The following is a 5,964-nucleotide window of genomic DNA, read 5'->3' on the forward strand; positions in this document are numbered from 1 at the left end:
GGAAGGGAAGGAAAAATAAAACAAGACAAAATCAGAGAGGGAGACAAACCATAAGAGACTCTTAATCATAGGAAACAAACTGAGCATTGCTGGGGGGAGGTGGGCTAACTGGGTGATGGACATTAAGGAGGGCACGTGATGTAAGGAGCAGTGGGTATTATATGACTGATGAATCATTGAACTCTACCTCTGAAACTAATAATATACTATATGTTAATTAATTGAATTTTAATTTTAAAAAACCCATAGAACATATAACACCAAAGGTGAACCCTAATTTAAACTATGAACTTTGGATAATAATGACATATCAATGTAGATTCATCAGTTGTAACAAATGTACCACTCTGGGGCAGGATGTTGATAATGGGAGAGGCTGTGCATGTGTGGGGTCAAGAGGTATATAGGAACTCTGTACTTTCTGTTCAATTTTGCCATGACCCTAAAATTGCTCTGAAAGTTAAAGTTTATTAATTTAAAACAAAAAACAAAAACAAAACAAAACAAAAAAGAAAATGACACATGTCTGGGAGGTGTGTATTTCCTCCCCTATGGTATGCCTATGACATTCATAACAAATTGACAATGACATTATTTCCCGAGTACAATACTAACTCAGAATCCTTCTCAACACAAAGTTCAGACAGTCATTGCTTCATTCATTCATTCATTCATTCATTCATGGAGCAAAGATTTTTTTTTTTCTGTGCCTCTTCTGGGATCCAATATAAAACAAGACAGACACAGCCCCTGTCATCATAGAGCCTACACATTTTAGGAAAGAGAGACATTGAAATAAGTAATTAAGGCATGATGTAATGTGACATGAAAGATAAAACCATTTCTGCTACACCAGGTTTAGGATTTAGACTCCTCTTAAGCTACAAGCTTAAGAAAATATGTCATGTGGGCGCCTGGGTGGCTCAGTCGTTAAGCGTCTGCCTTCGGCTCAGGTCATGATCCCAGGGTCCTGGGATCAAGTCCCACATCGGGCTCCCTGCTCAGCAGGAAGCCTACTTCTCCCTCTCTCACTCCCCCTGCTTGTGTTCCTGCTCTCGCTCTCTCTCTCTGTCAAATAAATAAATAAAATCTTAAAAAAAAAAAAAAAGAAAGAAAATATGTCATGAAACTTACACAGTTCCCTTATACAAGGACTTCCATTCATATTAGATATTGTAAAAGGGAGATTTGAAATGTTCATTATAGCTGTACACACTGCTACTCCAATAATATTCTATTATTAAGAGAGAAGAAGGGGTATCAGGTAGCCAACAGAGTTTCTGCCTTAGTGTTTAAAAATACATTTGTTCTATAAGGCACCTGGGTGGCACAGTCAGTTAAGCGTCCAACTCTTGATTTGGGCTCAGGTCATGATCTCAGGGTCCTGAGCCCTGCCTTGGGCTCCATGTAGTTGATAAGGTCTCTTCTAATAAGGTTCAACTGCAATCTTTCATTGATGTCTTTTCCAATAAAACAAATCTCTAGGTTTTACTATATGGGACCCATTGTCTTCTTTTGGAAGTGGATCTCAGAAAACTTTTTGGATTGGTGGAAATAAGTATTTGAATATTGCATTTGTGTCTTACAATAATGAAACATATCATGATTATTTAGGACAGGATAAATAAGATGAGGTCTCATTTCAAGAGGCAGTATTGCAGGTAGGAGTTTCCATCTAAGTAGGGCTCTATATAGTGTGAGCAATCAGGTACTTAATAAGAGGTATTTCTATGGAATCCAAAGAGAAACAGGTTCACAGTTGGAGCAAATTATAAACTAGTTTATAAATGAGTTTCTGAGTCTAAAGAGCAGTCAGTGAAGAACATTTCTAGATTTGAGCTGGAAGCACCTTTAGATGGTGAAATGAAGATGGCAGTTTCAATCTGATGGATTTTCCTGGTTTGCAGCTTTAACATCTGATGATATCAGGGTGTTCTGGTGAACTGTCTAAGCAGCCCACACAGAGATAGGTATGAAGACTGTGCATATATGATCTGTTGTGATGATACCTCTGAAGTTTTGCCTGTTTTCCTTTTTCTATTTTGTTTTGTTTAACATTCCAAGTTCTCCCTTCCATCTGTATTGTTTTCAAGATTTCACACAGAAAACTCTTGGGGATTGGAACAGCAGCAATTGTATCACACTATTTTAAGAACTTCAAGTTTCAAAAACAAATTGCTTTTAAAGTTCTGACTTGAGTTAGATACAGCGACAAAAATAGCACACCCTTGAAGGTTACCTGGTCTAAAATGGTGGCAATATTTTCCTTTACAGAATAGTGTTGTGGGTATATATTTTTAAAATACTCAAAAAGCCTCAACCTCAAGCAGTAATAAACATAAGCAAAAGTGATTTAACTCTTAAATATTCAGCAAAACCTCTCTGTCCATACAAGTGAAAGAATAAGTTAACACTTTCACATGCATGCATACATACATACATATGGATTTGTTCATACAAGTAGCTAAAATCTGCTATTCCAGCCCTCATGTAGTTGTCCCCCTTTAGCTAGTTAGGACATGGAAAAAAGGGCAGTTTTGGTTTTCAGTGATTCTAAGTCACAAGTGTAGGAGAAAAGTGAGTTTGAAGAGTTGTAGCTACATATAAGAGGACTCGAACTAGAAGAAGCAGAACTCACGGTCCAATACAGTTTACAGGTTAATAACAAAACCTCAAAGACAATGAGCAGAAACACAATCTGTAATGGGCACACTATAGTTTTCTAATGAAATGCAATTTTTCTCTCTCTAGTCACCCCATTTTTACCAAAGACAATTACAGTAACTCTGATTTGTTTGTGAAATAAGTCTAGTCTCATCAGATCTGGCCTGGTTATTTACACAAGTGCAGCAAGAATAGTGATTTTATGCACATTTAAGAATATTAAATTTCAGTTAAAGTTTTGCTGATATCCAAGGGGCTTCACTGGCTCCATAAAGTCAACTTTAGTTTCTTAAAACTGTCTGGTAATAATCAATCTCAGATTAGGTTTTTAAAAGTTTCTTGAGGCTAAGGTGTGTGAAAGTTCAGTGAGACCCAAAGTGAATATAAAAGTTCAAAGATAAAATCATTAAGAATTTTGAACAGAATAGAGAGCCCAGAAATAAACCCATGATAATATGGTTAATTAATCTTTGACAAAGGAGGCAAGAATATGCAATAGGAAAAAGACAGTCTCTTCAACAAATGATGTTGGGAAAACTGGACAGCTACATGCAAAAGAATGACTACTTTCTTACACCATACACAAAAATAAACTTAAAATGGATAAAAGACCTACATGTGAAACCTGAAATCATAAAAATCTTAGGAGAGAACACAGGCAGTAATTTCTCTGACATGAGCTGTAGCAATATCTTTCTGGATATGTCTCCTAAGGCAAGGGAAACAAAAGCAAAAATAAACTATTGGGACTACATCAAAATAAAATCTTCTGCACAGCAAAGAAAACAATCAACAAAACTAAAAAACAACTTACTGAATGGGAGAAGATATTTGCAAATGATATATCTGATAAAGGGTTAGTATTCAAAACATATAAAGAAAGTATACAACTCAATACCAAAAAAAAAAAAAAAACCAAACCCAAATAACCCAATTAAAAAATGGACAGAAGACATGAACAGACATTTCTCCAAAGAATACATACACATGTCCAACAGACACATGAAAAGATGCTCACCATCACTCATCTTCAGGGAAATGCAAATCAAAACCACAATGATACAACCTGTCAGAGAGCTAAAATAAAAAACTCAAGCAACAACAAGTCTTGGCAAGGACCTGGAGAAAAACAAACCCCTGTGCACTGTTGGTGGGAATGCAAACTGGTACACCCACTGTGGAAAAACAGTATGGAGAGGCGGCGTGGATGGGTGGCTCAGTCGGTTAAGCCTGAACCTTCGGCTCAGGTCGAGGTCCGGGGGTCCTGGGATCAAGCCCTGCATTGGGCTCCCTGCTCAGTGGGGAGCCTGCTTCTGCCTCTCCCTCTGCTGCCCCCCCTGCTTGTGCTTACTTCCTCTCTCTCACTTTCTGTCAAATAAATAAATAAAATCTCTAAAAAAAAAAAAAAAAAGGAAACAGTATGGAGATTCCTCAAAAGATTAAAAATAGAACTACCATATGATCCAGTAATTCCCCCAAAATACAAAAACACTAATTTGAAAAGATATATGCATCCCTATGTTAATTGCAGCATTATTTACAATAGCCAAATTATGGAAGCAATCCAAGTGTCCATCTATAGATGATTGGATAAAGAGATAAATACACACACACACACACACACACACACAATGGAATATGACTCAGCCATAAAAAAAGAATAAAATCTTGCCATTTGCATCAACATGGGTGGATCTACAGAGTATAATGCTAAGTGAAATAAGCTAGTCAGAGAAAGACAAATACCATATGATTTCAATCATATGTGGAATTTTTTTTTTAAGATTTTATTTATTTATTTGAGAGAGAATGAGAGAGAGCACATGAGAGGGAGGAGGGTCAGAGGGAGAAGCAGACTCCCTGCCGAGCAGGGAGCCCGATGCGGGACTCGATCCAAGGACTCCAGGATCATGACCTGAGCCGAAAGCAGTCGCTTAACCAACTGAGCCACCCAGGTGCCCCTCATATGTGGAATTTAAGAAACAAACGAAAAAAGACAAAAAGAAATAAACCAAGAAACAGACTCTTAACTATAGAGAACAAACTGACAATTAGCAGAGGGGAGGCGGGTGGGGGGTATGGGTGAAATAGGTGAAGGGGATTAAGAGCACACTTATCATGATGAACACTGAGTAATGCACAGAATTGTTGAATCACTGTATTGTCACCTGAAACTAATACAACACTGTATGTTAACTATACTGGAATTAAAATTTTTCAAAAATTGTTAAGAATTTCATGATGGCGGGGCGCCTGGGTGGCTCAGTTGTTAAGCGTCTGCCTTCAGCTCGGGTCATGATCCCAGGGTCCTGGGATCGAGCCCCGCGTCGGGCTCCCTGCTCTGCGGGAAGCCTGCTTCTCCCTCTCCCACTCCCCCTGCTTGTGTTCCCTCTCTCACTGTATCTCTCTCTGTCAAATAAATAAAATCTTTAAAAAAAAAAAAAAAAAAAAAAGAATTTCATGATGGCAGGGGTGCCTGGGTGGCACAGTCTGTTAAGCGTTGACTTTTAGTTTTGGCTCAGGTCATGATCTCAGGGTCGTGAGATCAAGCCCCATGTCGGGCTCTGTGCTAAGCAGTGTCTGCTTGGGATTCTCTCTCCCTCTTCCTCTGCCCCTCCCCCATCTCTCTCTCTCAAATCTTTTTTAAAAAAAGGAATTTCAAGATAGCAACAGAGCACTAAACGAAGTATGAAGCCCTTCTGAGCACAGAGCCCCAAATATAAAGTATGTGTGTCATGGAAGCCATTTACTGAGCATCCTGAACACGATATGGCAATGAGGCAACAAGAGACACAGATGCAAACACATATTGCACATTATCTCATTTGCTCATGTGCATGTTCCACTGTCTTATCAGACTTCACCTACAAATCACAAGCTCAAATATAAATTATTAAGCGTTTCAAGCTTTTCTCTTTTTCGCCACCATCCTGCTGTGTGTGGCTGACCGTTTCTCGCCATGTCTTCTCACAAGACTTTCAGAATCAAGTAATTCCTGGCCAAGAAACAAAAGCAGAATCACCCCATTCTCCAGTGGATTCGGATAAAAACTGGTAATAAAATCAGGTACAACTCCAAGAGGAGGCACCGGAGAAGAACCAAGATGGGTCTATAAGGCATCACACATCATGAGATGACACACCTAATTGGCACCACATATTTAATTAAGCTGCATGAAGATCATGTGTTCTATCACTCTGTAAACATCCTTCCTACCTGGCCAACAGACATGTTTTATCAGGGAAATGATTTTTCTCTGTTACTATGCCTCTGCACCAGTAGGTTGGTTCAGTAATAAAT

At 38.6% G+C, this 5,964-nt stretch overlaps 1 pseudogene; it reads left to right on the forward strand.

Annotated features, from left to right (window-relative positions):
* Window positions 1-5,623: 5,623 nt before the first annotated feature.
* LOC115939052 (large ribosomal subunit protein eL39 pseudogene) lies at window positions 5,624-5,957 on the forward strand (annotated as a pseudogene).
* The last annotated feature ends 7 nt before the right edge of the window (window positions 5,958-5,964 follow it).

This window comes from Leptonychotes weddellii, unplaced genomic scaffold (assembly GCF_054177405.1).
Source record: "Leptonychotes weddellii isolate Sample4059 unplaced genomic scaffold, ASM5417740v2 HiC_scaffold_12936, whole genome shotgun sequence".
NCBI lineage: Eukaryota > Metazoa > Chordata > Mammalia > Carnivora > Phocidae > Leptonychotes > Leptonychotes weddellii.